This window comes from Phalacrocorax carbo, chromosome 4 (assembly GCF_963921805.1).
Source record: "Phalacrocorax carbo chromosome 4, bPhaCar2.1, whole genome shotgun sequence".
Lineage (NCBI taxonomy): Eukaryota > Metazoa > Chordata > Aves > Suliformes > Phalacrocoracidae > Phalacrocorax > Phalacrocorax carbo.
In genome coordinates, this window is record NC_087516.1 from 26859174 (window position 1) to 26876173 (window position 17000).

The following is a 17000-nucleotide window of genomic DNA, read 5'->3' on the forward strand; positions in this document are numbered from 1 at the left end:
GAAGAAATTTTCCTAATATCCAATCTAAACCTCCCCTGGCACAACTTGAGACCATTTCCTCTTGTCCTATCACTAGTAAACTTGGGAGAAGAGACCAACACCCACCTCACCTCAATTAGTTGTAGAGAGCGATATGTCTCCCCTCAGACTCCTTTTCTCCAGGTTAAATAACCCCAGTTTCCTCAGTTACTCCTCATAAGACTTACTCTCCAGACCCTTCACCAGCTTCGTTGACCTTCTCTGGACACGCTCCAGCAACTCAATGTCCTTCTCGTACTGAGGGGCCCAAAACTGAACACAATACTTAAGGTGAGGCCTCACCAGTGCCGAGTACAGGGGCACGATCACTTCCCTACTCCTGCTGGCCACACTATTCCTGATACATGCCAGGATGCTGTTGGCTGCCTTGGCCACCTGGGCACACTGCTGGCTCATCTTCAGCCACCTCTCAAACAACACCCCCATGTACTTCTCCACCAGGCAGCTCTCCAGCCACTCCTCCTCAAGCCTGGTGCATTGCTTGGGGTTGTTGTGACCAAAGTGCAGGACACGGCACTTGGCTTTGTTCAACCACATACAACTGGCCTCGGCCCATCGATCCAGACTGTCCAGGTCCCTCTGCAGAGCCTTCCTACACTCCCGCCCAACTTGGTGTCATCTGCAAACTTACTGAGGGTGCACTTCATCCCCTCATCCAGATCATAGATAAAGATATTAAACAAGGCTGGCCCCAACACTGAGCCCTGGGGAACACCACTTGTGGCCAGCCACCAACTGGATTTAACTCTGTTCACCACAGCTCTTTGGGCCTGGCTATCCAGCCAGTTTTTTAGCCAGCAAAGAATATACCTGTCCAAGCCAGGAGCAGCCAGTTTCTCCAGGAGAATGCTGTGGGAGACAGTGTCAAAGGCTTTACTAAAATCTAGGTAGACAACATCCACAGCCTTTCTCTTATCCACTAAGCAGGCCACCTTATCATAGAAGGAGATCAGGTTAGTCAAGTAGGACCTGCCTTTCATAAACCCATGCTGACTGGGCCTGATCACCTGGTTGTCCTGTACACGCCGCATGATGGCACTCAAGCTGATCTGCTCCATAACCTTCCCTGGCACCAAGGTCAGACTGACAGGCCTGTAGTTCCCTGGATCCTCCTTCTGGCCCTTCTTACAGACAGGAGTCAAACTTGCTAACCAGTCAGCTGCGACCTCCCGTTAGCCAGGACTGCTGGTAAAGGACTGAAAGTGGCTTGGTGAGCATTTCTGCCAGCTCCCTCAGTACCTTGGGTGGATCCCATCCAGCTCCATAGACCTGTGTGTGTCTAAGCAGTGTAGCAGGTCACTAACCATTTCCACTTGGATTATGGGGGCTTCATTCTGCTCCCCAACTCTGTCTTCCAGCTCAGGGGCTTCGTACCCGGAGAACAACTGGTCTTACTATAAAAGACTGAGGCAAAGAAGGCATTAAGTAAGCCTTTTCCTCAGCCTTTGTCACTACATTTCCCCCCGGCATCCAATAAAGGATGGAGATTCTCCTTAGCCCTCCTTTGGCTGCCAATGTATTTATAGAAAAAAATTTTATTGTCTTTTATTGCAGTAGCCAGATTAAGTGCTAGTTGGGCTTTGGCCTTTCTAATTTTCTCCCTGCATAACCTCATGACATCCTTTTAATCCTCCTGAGTTGCCTGCCCCTTCTTCCAAAGGTCATAAAAAGGCATTATCACCTATGCTCTAAGTACAAACTCTCCCAGTAACTGACTTCAGTTATTCATTCCTATTCTGGAGTACTATTATCACTGTATAATCCTCCCCAACCTCTCAATATTCGCCAGTACTTTCTGTCTTATGCTACACACAACAGGGTGCTCCATCTTGGAGCATCCTTGATATCCACCATGCCAGGGCAAGGCCTAGAGTTTATGGCATCATGGGACAAGGCACTCAGCAATGCCAACTTGGCTTCTCTGGCACTCTGCCTTTCAGCATCCTGCTCAGCCAACCTCTCTGCCAGCACTGCTGGCCTCCAGGAAGCTTTCACATTAGCCTAGGCATCCACTCACTCTGCAGGTTTATTATGCCATTAGAAGGGTGTCTTTATCTCACATCTGTGCTGTATATATGAAAATAATGTAAAAGAAATAGTATGAAACAAGAAAATTTATATAAGAAAATTTGTCCAGCAGGAGACCAAATTGCATTCAGGCAATTCAGCAAAAGCTCAGGCAAAACTCAGACTGCGTGCTTAAAATGAGTGCAGTAATAAAAAGGCAGAATGAAAGGCTCAAGTTTCTCTCCAGTTTTAGTCACAATCAATTTTAATGATGCTGTTACAAGACCTCATAATTTTGGATTCAAAGCCAGCTAAAAGACAATGAAGGACCTTTAACTTAGGCAATGTGTACTAAAAGAAAGCTTACTGATTCTGCACACCACGACAACATATTAAAAACTTTTTGCACAATAGGTGCTTAGCTGTAAAAATGGATCATCTCCTCTACATTACAAGCCTCTGTCATTCTGGTTTGTAGAGTGGGGGAGGAAGGAATAAAGTTAGAAAATATTACAGCACATTTTTTTCCCCACACTAAAAGATCTTATGCAAGTGTATGAAAGGTTTGGAATAGATCATTACATATGTGCTTAGTAGAATTAAGGCAGAACCACTATCAGAACTGTCCCATCCATCACCTCAAATATAACAACTGTTGGCGTTCAAGTTGTTTTGGTTAGGTTTTTGGGTTTTTTTTAAACAAAACAGGGTCAGCGAGTACTTGGAGTAGTTCTTGCTCAGAATAGCCAGTGGCTAATAATAATAATAATAATAATAAAATATCCTTATTTAGCTTATTTCTTTATTAATCATCTTTGCTGGCTAGCTGACTCACCATCTAGTGAATCACGGTTTCTTAAGGAAGTAAAGCAGATGAAAAATACGGCAGCTGTGGCCTCACAATTCTCACTGAAAGACATTTAGATCAATTTTTTTTACTTAAGAATGCAGTTCTAGTGCTAGGCAGTATTTTCTCAATTCCTACCTGATAGGGAGATCTATTAATGGTGCAATAACCTGATGAAAAGAATGAGATTAATTTTCTGATCATCTTCAAAAACAAGCATACATCCTCCTACTGTGTCATAGAATCTGCTATGAGGCCAAAACCTCTTACCTAATCCATAGACTTTTAGTATCTTTTGGTGTTTCTTGTGGTTTGTTGTTGGTTTTTTTCTTTTTTTAAACCAACTTGAGGCCACTGGTAGAAGAGATCTGACTAACTATTCTAGGAACAGGAAAAATTAGGCTTTCCACAGAAGACAAATTAAGATGATAGATACAAAATCATCAGCTACAGAAAGGTCACGAGAACCACTACCTAAAGAGCAAACTCCAAGGATGGCTGTCAGATGACAGGAAATTTGGAACTTACATGCCAGAGATGTTACTCTTGTATCATACATTTGCTTCCTGCATGGACTTCCCATTGTTCTTAGTATGACCTCTGACTTCAGAACAGCATTGACTACATCTTTGCCTTAGAGTTATACAAACTTTCCTTAACCATCCTATAGTTTATTCCCCTAAATTTAGCCATATTCTATCCTGCAACACACAAGCATATTCTTAATTAATTTGAAAAACCCTTTCCGACAATCGTAGACAAAACACCATGTCCAAAGAACTACATTCTCAGGACTGCACTCAGCACTTCTACTTTCAAATTGAAAGGAAATTTTCCTACAGTGCGTCACATATACTTAATCACACTGCCAAATGGTTATATTTACACTTCATGTCAATACCAAAAAGTCAAACTACAGAAATTAATATGTTGCTGCAATATTGCCAAGTCTTCAGTAAAACACCCTGTACATTGCTACAACCACTTTCATTAAAACACAGGAAATACCATCCCAGAACAGACCTGACAGCAGCTATTACCAGACACTCCAAAAGGAAGCAACAAAATTCACCCTAATAACATTCCCTCACCCTAGCTCACTTATATCCCTATCATTTCTGGCTATGAATTAAAACCTCCTGCCAATCCCTTGTTTTAACTAAGGCCTCGATTCCAGAGAATTACACTGAATTTTTTTCCCCCCAGTACACTGAATTTTTTCCAACTCATCAGAACCATCCACACCAGTAAGAAACCAAGTGACGTCACACATACCCACAGTGAGAGGGGTCTCATCGCTCAGTGACGCAGTCCCAAATTTAGTTTAACACAGAATAAGACTTTTCATCCCCAAAATAAAAGATAGTCCTGGATATGCACTGCAGTACTTTGTCCTTGTGCCCCTGAATTCCCTACACTCCCACTTGAGCTGTACCAAGAATGCCAGCAATGTTTAGCATTTTGCTTGGAGGTACTGCAGGAATCTAGGGTCAGCAGTAGCCACAGGCAGTCAAATTTACTCAAAATAGTTAAGGTAATCAATACGGGGGGGGGGGGGGGGGGGGAAGTAACCTCAACAGAGATGGTGGGGCTTGACTGCTTCTTAAATGAGTACTGATAATGACTAAAAGCACAAGAGCGATGCTGGCTTGGACAGTAAAGGTCTGGAGCTGTCTGTGTATTGATCCTTTCTGGCTAACCTATGACAAAGGATGCAAAGTATATGAAATTAAAAACTAAAAAGAAGATTATCTCAACAAGAAGCAAAGCATGTAATAGAACAAACTGAACTGAAGTACTGATGGAGAGGTCTCAAGGAAGCCTCCAGTAAATGAGTGGGAATTTAGCCACTAATTTCACTGAACCTAGATTAAGGTCTGTGCCACAATCGAAAAACAAAACTCAAAACCCTTTTGAAGCTTACAAGTATTTTTCCTCACACACGCCACCTCCAAGAGATATTGTAACTCTGCATTTGCACTCTAACAGGTTCCAGCGCCAGTAACAAAATCACCAACCAGTCACATCAAGGTTGAACACAGATGACTGCTGTGGAACCACCTGAAAGTCAAAACATTAAAACTCTCTACCAGACCCTTCAAAACCTAAGTGGTGCCAGAAGCTGCTAGAGAGCAGTATGAGAAGTGAGCACCGACCACCTCAGCTGAACTCCACAGAAGCCAAGAGGAATTCCCATTGTTTCCACTTTACCCACCTAGGAATCTGGCTGTCCTCTGAGCTACTGAGGGAGAACCAGTGGCTCCAAGCCTTCCTGTTAGAGATGTGTGTATGTGCATATACACATGTATAAGTATGTATGTGGATGGACACAGGCACACATTTCAGATGCCTGCAAGGCCAGCCAACTCGGAGTCTTCATTTAAAAACAACTTATTCCCATAGTCAAAAGCAACAGTGAAAGGCAGTATTGCTATTAAGCTCAGTATAAACCTTACACATGCACAAACAAGAGCTGGAATCGTCTTTAACTTCGTGCAGGCAGAACTTAAATAGAATACAGAGTCTTGACTCAACAGGTTAAACTATTAAGTATGAACAGGTAGCGCTCACCTCAGCTTAAGGAATTATTTCATGTACATTCAGCTATAGAAAATAAAAGTCAAAGTTGTTTCACAGCCACCAGAGTGAAATGCTTCATGTAACGGTACAGTTTTACATCTACACTGATTTAAGCCAACTGTCCCTTTCAGAGGCAGTTGGCCTTTAGGCTGGCTCAGCGCCTCACCACAGCAACACTGTCAAAAGGATAGCTCTTCTTTGAGGGCTTAGTTTTCAGCTGGGCCCTCAAATTGATCAGCTTGGACAGGGGGCTACAAGGGTGCCAAGGGGGAGGAAGATGTGTAATAGCTTGAAAATGATGGGCAGACATCATTTAGCAGTTACTGTCAGCAACAGCTTTTAAAACATTCATTTTGGCACAGTCTAAAGTGATGTGAAACCATGACTATAATCTTTCACCACATCTTTAAACTTCATTAAAGAAGTCACATCTGGCACATGGAACAGGCCAGAAGCACCGTCAGCACTAATGACTCAGACGACACATGTAACCTCAGCACTGTGCTCAGCTCTTATCCTGCTCATTCCATGTTTTCAGTGTTGCTTAAAAATGGCGGGGGGGGGGTGGGGGTGGGGGTGGGAGAGAATGAGGTTATACCTGAAATTTACAGAAATCCATACAGGGGCTTGAAAAATGTGAAAAATTTCAGATGGGAGCCTGCTCTAATTTCAGCACAAATAGGTCCTCCACCTTCTCAGAAGGTCCAGCAGGAGGATGAAATAGCTGACACAGGGACAGCCCTGCTCACTCCTTGCCACAAGGGAAAGGAGGGGAGGGTGGCCCCAACATCGGTCAAGCAAAAGCACCACACCCCCGAAGGATCTAGAAGCATCTGGCATACGCTACCCACAGTAACAAGCATTTTTAAAGAGATCATTTGTCAGAAACATCAGCCAGGCTGGGCAATGCCCAGAAGCCCTGGGAGCTTCAGCAGATGCAGGAGGTGGAGCATAACAAGCAGCAACGGGGTTTCACTTAGAGAAACATCATGAAAGACCCTGTATACTGGTCAGAAATATTGCTTGATAAAAAGGTATCAGTGCTCCTGCAAGTCAAACAGTTTATGCAATAGTCGCATTAGTATTAAAGCAAAAGTAAAGGTAGAGCTTGAAAAACCACCAACACTATAGTTCAAAGGCAGCTGAAGTTTAGAAAATGTAACAGGAACCAGGGAAGCCTTGCGCATCCCTTCCTAAGGGAGACAACAGTGCTAAAGGCAAAGGTACTTTCAGTCACAATAATTTAGGCATGATCTTAAATCAATGGAGAATGCTTCTGAGTCCTTGTTCACAGCAGTAATCAGACAAAACCTTTTTCCAGTTAAATCAGTGGGGCTACAGTTTTGCACCCTCTTTCTGTAATTAACACCAGTGGGTTTTTATATTCCTTTTCAATTACATCTACATTTAGCCAAGTCTTTATCAAATCTTTAGAGAAATCAATCATTAAACAAATTTTTAACAACCACCACACACCTTGCATACAATATGCCAAGACATGTATGTGCCTGAAAACCTGATTTGAGAAGACACCTTAAAATTCCCAGTGCACTCATGCCAGTTGTCATCTGCCACCTGATCTCCTGGGGTGTTTATTACCGATCATCTTTCCAATTAATCCTGGTTCTGCCTGTACTTCTAGCGGTCAGCTTGTAAACTCACCTAAGTATATTCTGCTAAAGGAAGTAGAAAAAATCAAATCTATTTCTAGTTACAAAAAAATTAAATCCATAATCAGTATAGCACAAGCATACTGCTGTATGTTTAAACCTTAACACAGAGGAATATTAAAAAACCCAGCTATTGCCATTCAGCAAGTATTCTTAAGAGACAAGCTTTGCTGCTCACCTTTTTGCAGGATCACTGTATCAAACTAGCAGAAAATACACAATACTTTTAAAAATTCACCATACTCAATGAAATACTGCTCTAGAAGATAAGGTCCTAGTTAGGGATACCTGTATTCACAATGGTCACTGACTGGCAGCAGACCACTAGATTTCAAACAACATCCCTTCTTTGTTGGTCTTCATACAGGCACATGACTATTTATGTTTAAATTTAACATAAACCTCATCCGGCTGGTACAGTCAGCAAAACCAGCTTTCAGATCTAATGCTGTGGGGTAGCTAAGTTATGGCAAGAAGAAATTATTTTACTACGGCACTTCATTAGCTGCGAACAGGGTAGTCTACCTCACACCTAATGAAGATTGGACACACAACCCAAAGAGGCACTTCCAGCGGTTTGACAGACCAAAAAGCAGCAGCAGCTTCTCCTCCAACTTCTGTATAAGAAACCAGTGATAAGGAAGAGGAGAACAGTTAAAAACCCACTAGCAGTTGCCACCTTTTTCACAAGGCGGCTTTCAAAAATCCTGTAAAGCCCAAAAAACCCTTAACTGGGTTAATTCTGTGAATCCAGATAACCAGGAAATGACTGTGCTTTGTGCAAGCCAAGCAAAGATTTCTATTATGATGGCACCATGGAACAGTAGAGTTCAAGATCCTTAGGGCACTGAGGAGGGCACACATCAAGCTCACCACCCTGGACTTCAGGAGAGCAGACTTTGGTCTCTTCAGGAATCTGCTTGGTAGCGTACCATGGGATAAAGCCCTGGAGGGAAGAGGGGCCCAAGAAAGCTGGTTAATATTCAAGGGTCACCTCCTCCAAGCTCAGTAGCGATGCATCCCAAAAAGGAGAAAGTTAGGCAAAAACACCAGGAAGCCTGCATGGATGAAAAGGAGCTCCTGGACAAACTCAAACACAAAAAGGAAACCTACAGATGGTGGAAGCAAGGACAGGTAGCCTGGGAGGAATACACAGAAATCCGTCCAGGAAGCCAGAGTTCAGGTTAGGAAAGCTAAAGCCCTGAGAGAATGAAATCTGGCCAGGGATGTCAAGGGCAACAAGAAAAGCTTTTAAGGTACATCAGTGATAAAAGGACGGCTAGGGACGATGTGGGTCCTCTCTGGAAGGAAATGGGAAATCTGGTTACCCAGAATATGGAGAAAGCTGAAGTACTTGAGGCAAAAAAGTTGTCAGCTAGTGCTCAAGTTACACCACCCAAGTCACAGAAGGAAAAGGCAGGGACTGGGAGAATGAAGAACCACCCACTGTAGAAGATCAGGTTCAGGACCATCTAAGCAACCTGAAGGTGAACAAGTCCATGAGGCCTGATGAGGTGCCTCCACAGGTCGTGAAGGAACTGGCAGATGAAGTTGCTAAGACTCTATCCATAATATTTGAGAAGCTGTGGTAGTCCAGTGAAGCTCTCACTGACTAGAAAAGCAGAAACATAACTCCAGTTTTTAAAAAGGGAAAAAAGGAAGACCCAGGGAACTAGCGGCCAGTTGGTCTCACTTCTGTGCCTGGCAAGATCATGGACCAGATTCTCCTGGAAACTATGCTAAGGCATATAGAAAATAAGGAGGTGACTGGTGACAACCAACATGGCTTCACCAAGGCCAAATAACGCCTGGCAAATTTGGTGGCCTTCTACAATGGGGTTACAGCATTGGTGGGTAAGGGAAGAGCAACTGACATCATCTACCTGGACTTGCGCAAAGCATTTGACATTGTCCTGCACAACATCCTTATCTCCAAACTGGAGAGCCATGGATTTGACAGATGGACTACTCGGCAGATAAGGAATCAGCTGGATGGTTGCACTCAAAAAGTTGCTGTCAACGGCTCAAAGTCGAAGTGGGGAAGTGTTCCTCAGGGGTTGGTATTGGGACCAGCATTCTAACATCTTTGTCAGTGACAGGGTCAGTGGGATTGAGTGCACCCTCAGCAAGTTTGCCGATACCAAGCTGTGTGGTATAGTCAACACACTGGAGGGAAGGGATGCCTTCCAGAAGGACCCTGACAGGCTTGAGAAGTGGGCCTGTGCAAACTTCATGAAGTTCAACTAGGCCAAGTGCAAGGTCCTGCACATGGGTCAGGGCAATCCCAAGCACAAATACAGGCTGGGCAGAGAACGGATTGAGAGAAGCCCTGAGGAGAAGGACTTGGGGGTGTTGGTTGATGAGAAGTTCAATATGACCCAGCAATGTGCACTTGCAGCCCAGAAGGCCAACCGTGTCCTGGGCTGCATCAAAAGAAGCATGGCCAGCAGTCTGAGGGGGGTGATTCTGCCCCTCTACTCTGGTGAGACCCAACCTAGACTACTCTGGGGCCCCCAACATAAGAAGAACATAGACCTGTTGGAGCAGGTCCAGATGAAGACCACAAAAATGATCAGAGGGCTGGTGCACCTCTCCTATGAAGACAGGCTGAGAGCATTGGGGTGGTTCAGCCTGGAGAAGAAAAGGCTCCATGGAGACCTTATAGCTGCCTTCGAGTACCTAAAGGAGGTCTACAAGAAAGTTGGAGAGGGACTGTTTACATGGGCATGTAGTGATAGGCCAAGGGGTAATGGCTTTAAACTGAAAGAGGGTAGATTTTTATTAGATATAAGGAAGAAATTCTTCACTATGAGAGTGGTGAGGCACTGGAACAGGTTGTCCAGAGAAGCTGTGGATGTCCCGTCCCTGGAAGTGTTCAAGGCCAGGTTAGATGGGGCTTTGTCCAACCTCTTGGCAGGGGTATTGGAACTAGATGATCTTTAATGCCCCCTCCAACCCAAACCATTCTATGATTCTAAGAAATAAAACAGACCTCAAGAGAGGAAATAATTGTTATCTGAGTCATCTGGCACATTCCCCCTGTCCTGGGTGCAACAGACACCAACCCTTCCAGACGAGGGACAATGTTTCCTTGTCAGTGTCACACCCACTTCCCTCTTGGTAAAGAATACTTTGAAGTAATTTCAATTCTGCCATGTATATTCTGATAGCTTATTTGTAACTGCTTATGTTTCTCAAAAAAAAGCCCCAACAAACCACAAACCATCCCTCGCTTCCCTAATTTTGGGACAGATCAATGCTGACACTAAAATGGACAAAAAGACTTCTGAAGAGATACCTTTTAAGACAACAATCCTCTTCTCCTTCAAATTAGCATGATTTTTTCCAAAACCACGTTACTGCGGGGGGTTGACCCTGGCTGAACACCAGGTGCCCACCAAAGCCACACCATCACTCCCCTCCTCAGCTAGACAGGGGAGAGAAAATACAACAAAAGGCTTGTGGGTTGAGATAAAGACGAGAAGATCACTCACCAGTTACCATTGTGGGCAAAACAGGCTTGACTTGGGAAGATTCGTTTCATTTATTACCAATCAAATCAGAGTAAGTTAATGAGAAATAAAACCAAATCTAAAAAACACTTTCCCCCACCTTCTTCCTGGGCGTAACTTCACTGCCGATTTCTCAACCTCCTCCCTCCCTAGCAGTACAGGGGGCCGGGGAACAGGGTTTGCAGTCAGCCCATCGCACATTGCGTCTACCACTTGTTCCTCCTTGCTCTCTTCCACTGCTCCAGTGTGGGGTCCTTCCCACAGGAGACAGTCCTCTATGAACCGCTCCAGCATGAGTCACCTTCCACGGGGCACAGTCCTTCAGGAACAGCCTGCTCCAGCGTGGGTCCCCCACAGGGTCACAAGTCCTGCCAGCAAATCTGCTCCAGCGTGGGCTCCTCTCTCCATGGAATCCACAGGTCCTGCCAGGAGCCTGCTACAGTGTGGGCTTCCCATGGGGTCACAGCCTCCTTCAGGCACAGCCACCTGCTCCAGTGTGGGGCCCTCCACAGGCTGCAGGTGGACATCTGCTCCACCGTTAACCTCCACAGGCTGCAGGGGCACAGCCTGCCTCACCATGGTCTTCACCACGGGCTGCAGGGGAATCTCCGCTCTGGCACCTGGAGCACCTCCTGACGCTCCTTCTTCACTGACCTTGGTGTCTGAAGGTTTGTTTCTCTCGTATGTCCTCACTCCTCTCTCTGGCTGAAGTTGCCTTTGGTTCCCCTCCCTCCCTGCCCCTTAAATATGTTATCCCAGAGGCGCTACCACCATCGCTGATGGGCTCAGCCCTGGCCAGCAGTGGGTCCGTCCTGGAGCTGGCTGGCACTGGGTCTATCAGACACAAGGGAAGCTTCTAGCAGCTTCTCACAGAAGCCACCCCTGCTACCAAAACCTTGCCACACAAACCCAGTACAGTCACAGAGGCCCAACAAATCGAGGTGCTGCCAGGCATCCCCAGCGGCCCAAGCTGCAGCCAGCACCATGCTTGCCTTCTGCCCTTTCTGAACTCCAGCACCATTCAGCAAGTTACGAGCCAAACTATGCTTATACTGCTGACAGTCTAACCAGCTACCTCAAAACTTTCTTCTTGGAGCTTAACCTACATATCACAGTGAAACAGGGGCATCTGCCTGTAAATACAAACACACAGCCTAGCAGTCTGCCTTTTCCAAACATATGCTGCATTTTCTCTCCAGCTGTGAGGAAAGGTTAGGTTATAAGAACTGACTAAAAATTCCATTGTTTACCATTTTTCATTTAAAAAGTACAACTCTTGCTTTGAAATTAACATCAATTTTCTGACGCATGAAACACGACCGATGGTATAATTTAACCCAACTCAGACAAGGCCTATCTTGACCTGATGAAGATACAAGGTACCATAAAAGTTTAAAATACTGCGCTGCCTTCGCACATTTACAAACGCAATTCCTTTAAAAATAACTGTGGAAAACACTTTCCTTCCAATCTGTCTATCACACAAGCAAAGCTTTTAATAAGTTTTACTAAGTAAAAAAACAGCTAGAAACTAAATCTAAAGTAGTCAAGTACGCACACCTTTTTACTGCAGACCTTCCCCACGACACAGAATGTAGCTTATTCACCTGTATATACATACAATAGGGCCCGGTTCAGAAGAAAGGTGGCAGTCAAGTTTTATGCAAAAAGAAAAAAGCAATGGTGATTACTGGAGATAATGAAACATACGAACAGTGATTACAGTTGGAAAAAAGAGAGATCCTGTAGAGGTTTTCAGTAAGCTATTTTGTTTCACCTGATAGTGCTAGAAGACCAGATTCTTCTTTGACACTTAAAACTTGTTTCTCAAGCCTCTGTGTCTTCTTCAGAGATGCGGTTTAGCAAGGGTAACATTTCCTTTATTTGCACAGTAAGAGAGCACACCTGGAATTACAATAAACCTCAGACTTCCTTAGGCTGAATCACCACCTCAAGTACCATAAAAGGTAAATACCTGCAACCATGCTGCTGGTGTGGTGTGTATTCCTATTAGTTAGCTACAGCATACCTAATACTGAAAGGCATCCGTATTTAATTTTTTTCTGTATCAGTTGAAAACGTCACAAGATTTCTTTAACTATTAAGCTAATGAGAAATCATAGCTGAGGCTAAAGAAAGTAACAGCTTCGAGAATGGAAGATCAAGGATTTTATTTTACTAGTAACAGTGAGAGGGGCCTTGTACAAATTGCTTAAGCTCGCTGTAGGATGGTTTACAAACCTACTAAAAACCACAACCACCACAACTAGTACCAGTGGCTTTTTGACAGGTGTGTTAAAACAACCCCGAAGAGAGAACCTGTAACATCCTTTATGTGTGTATTAATAACTCGTTTTAACACTGCTTAGAGACCCTCCATTGAGGTATGTCCTGTGCATAAAACTCAAAGTCAGAGGTGGTCTCCTCTACACAACTTCCAAACCAGAGAAGCACAGCAAGATACAAGAAAGTGATAAACCAGCAAATGAGACATAGTAAGAGCCATACAAAATGGAAATCACCTATTACTCACAAATAAGAACACCTCAACAGTCAGAGGAGACTCAGGCTAACCATTCTTACATCAAAGACGCTGCAAGATAAGATGGATCTTCAGGAATTCAGCCAAACCTGCCCACTCAAGGCAGGCAACATGAGTGAAGAGCCTAGCGTCACCTACTGCTGTGATCCAGCTTGCTGCCTGGAATCACACCATCTTCTGATATTCTTAACTCCTAATTTCCAGGACAGGAGAGGCTTGCTGAAAGTCTGCAAGACATCTCCAGAGCCATTGACAAAAGATAATATGCAACTACACATTATCATCAGTAAACCTAAGCTATACTGTTATTGTGTGCTCTTATGGTTTCTTTCATTTCAGATAAAGGTAAGGCACTTAAACAAAAAGGCAGCTATATAAAGATCATTTGTTTTATGTGATGAACGAAGCAGCAATTTATGCTAGCTAATAACAAGTCTACTGTATCAGTTTAATGTTCCAATGCATAAGAATAAACAGGTAATAAATACCCGCATTTGAGCGAAGCACAAAGCTAATGCTAGGATTAATCTTAACTCATGGAAAACCCAAGGCTCTATAAATGGTCCTGACCCAACAGCATTTGTTCTAAAGCAACCCATTCAGTTGATCTGTTTGGTGGAATGCAACTGTGAACAACAATAAACCTGAGGCTGAACTACAGGTTAATGTACATATCCGAGCCTATGACTGGAGCGTGTAAGGAGGTACCATCTTCCTAACAGAGCTAGTCTTTTGAGTAACTACTGGACCAGCTCATTAGTGATCAACACTGCGACCCACAGAAGCAATTTCCAACAGCAAGACGTCTCAAACCAGGATAGTTTTAATCCTCACTCATTTTACTACACTATGGTTGAGTTGTGAGCAAACATGCAGCAAATTAAGCCAACTTTTTAGATCAAGAAATAATAAGAACAGCTCAAGATTGATCAATTGTTAAGGTGTCATGAATCATAATTTTCCCTTAGCAATTGCAGGAGATGACACTCAGTGTCTTACAGGACATAACCAGACCCTTACAGGTCAACAGCTACGAGAATTAAACAACATTATCAAAATGCATCTACTTATACAGGCTTTTCCAAAGTACCTAACACTGATGCAAAGTTCCATGAAAGGATAAATCTTTCACAGTGAAAGGGAGAGACCTGAGCTCAGGCACAACATCTTAGCTTTCCCTAGAGATGATGATGCTGTTGCAGCACACCCAACTGTGAGTACCAGCTGTCAGAATAGCTGTCAAACACAATGACTGATTTAAACCTGATACCAGCTGCAGCAGTCTTCCACAGCACAAAAGCTTTATACTGCCAATGCTTACACTAGAGAAGTATTAGAAACATTTATTCTCAAACTCCATTCAAGTTTTGCAGTGCTTTCTTTTCTGATAGATCACTACAATATAGCATATCTGATGTCTGCAAAACTCAAGGCCAAACTAGTGCCAAAGGTCCTTAAGCTGGAAGTGGCACAGAACTGCTGCAATTTAACATGAACGAGGAAATTGCACCATGTATTCAATATGATAATTGTCAGGGGAACACCCTGACAGTAACCACCCTGCTGCTGGAGGAGAAGCCAGATTCTATACAGGCAAGAGGCAATCTCTCAGAGTACTGTTTCTTGTAAGCGTGCAACAGAGGTCAGCCTCCTCCTCATCACACCTGAAAGGAAACCCAGAGGACTAATACCTCTGGGAATTCACACCCACAACAGTGTCATAAAATAAGCAACAGGATTACTAGCCAATCAGGAGCACACATCAGAAACAGCAGCAATGGCAATATATGGTGAGATACTAAGGATTCAAGAGTAAAAAGTTGCTTTTTTACCTACTACAAAGCGCTGAATGGAGATGAATACCCACGGCATTCCAGTGTTTGTCTTCAATTTGCATAATTCCAGTTCACAAGAGTCCTGACAGATCACATCTCCCCTATCAGAAGTTTCTTGGGATGTTTCTGAAAAAACCCACTGCACCCAAAATCCGAGACTGCTGCGTCCAGTGAAACAAAAGAACTATGCAAGTTTTGCTTCTCTGCAATGGGTCTTTCTCCCCTTTCCCCCTGCAAATAAAGAAATGCTTTAATTTGGATTTCCAGAGCACTTCTGTTCAGTGGGGTTCACACTTCCCTGGTGGGCTCAGCACACCCTGAGCCCCCCAGCCATACTGGGCCTAAGGCGAGGTTTCTCATGCCTCCTGATCCTCCTGTGCCTATTCTGGGACCCATTCAATTGGGCAGGGAGCCTATGCAGGAAGCTAACCCAGCAGAACACACACGGGGTTAGAAGGAGTAGGACGAACACAGACAGTGTATTTAACTCCCAATGACTGATATTAACAAAAAAAAAAAATGCCCCTGGCCTGGCTGAAACAAGAGGGCAGGGCCATATCACACAACATGTGAAAACAATCCCCAAACAAACAAAAAAGGATTAAGGATAGCCACTTCAAGAAGTAGCTCCCTACCTTAGTTGTAATATTAATTTTCATTCTGCCCAAAGCCTAAAAGGATGCTTTTCATTCTGCAATAACTCCTCTACCAGAAAACCTTCTGTACCCATATATACTCATCCTCTCTTAGTTTCAATCATACCAGAAGAAATTAAGTTGAAGCTTTTATTTCTACACCACTCAAAACTGAATGGCTTACACACCTACATACAGTTCTTAAAACTACAGGGCTGCAAAGTTTGGTGATTTCACTTGACACTGCTAGTTATGATAATTTAAAAAATAAACACATACAGAAAAAAGCAGTATTGTTTCTCTGAAAGCAGCATAACTCCACCTCATTCATCACCATGCTAAGGCATGTCCAGTGTACCTGGACATGGCTCATGAGTAGTGCAGGTAGATCTCACATTGACCTCCCTGCTCTCACTGAAGTCAGAAGCTGGGGACTTGTAAATTTTTCACCTGTATTTTCTAGCCTTCAGTTTAGCAATTCTGTGCTGTTTTGTTCCTTTGAAGAGGGGAATATGGAAGAGCCCTTAAACTAGAAATGTTTGAATTTTGGTAACAGTTGAAGAAACTAAAATTAACAAGTTTATTAAATAATTAAATATTAAATTTTAAAAAAGAATCTTTAAAAAATTGTGAGGATAGAAAGAAGAGCCAATAGCTACAAGCAGTCAAACACCATCCAAAAACTATACCATTAGTTTGAGGGTGAAATTGTTTCAAATGCAATTAAGTATATTTCAAGTTACATTTATATGAGCCCACTAGACTGTAATTACTTGACTGTGCTGTATCTAAAGTCAACTTTTCTTTGTCACATTACACCTTAGTGAGAACTGCTCTCAATTTTGTTGAGTTAGTGATGGAAAAGAAATGAAACACCATATTAGCACAAATCTAAGGAAAGAATTGCTTAGATAAAGTTCTGCCATCTACATTTTTGTAAGCATCTAAAAACACAGCCAATAGTCAACTGATATAATTGCTAGATTTGCTGAGTAGGCTTTTTAGAAAGCAGGACATGGGAAAAATAGAGCAAAATTGCAGAGCCATTAAAAAAATATCACTGAGTTCAGATCAGTTTCTTATCACAGAAATTTGATAAAATTGCTACTGAAACAACTATTTCTCTTTTGGCAGGACATCAAGAAAACAGACTTGAAACATTATCAAATACTCCTTGAATAATAAATACGTCCTACAGATCCTTTTGACCTCAAAAAGAAATGGTCTCAGCCACAGTGAGCGATGCCTGTATTATTCCATGTCACTTTCAGAGGTACATTCAGGCACCAGTCCTCCACAGGAAGGGATGTGATTTCCCTACGAAGGCACCTCA

General features: G+C 43.3%; 1 protein-coding gene across 8 annotated transcripts in view; it reads right to left on the minus strand.

Annotated features, from left to right (window-relative positions):
* The window catches only part of APBB2 (amyloid beta precursor protein binding family B member 2), a 193092-nt gene that overhangs the window by 136200 nt on the left and 39892 nt on the right, over window positions 1–17000 (minus strand). The gene's annotated exons all lie outside the window — the stretch shown is intronic.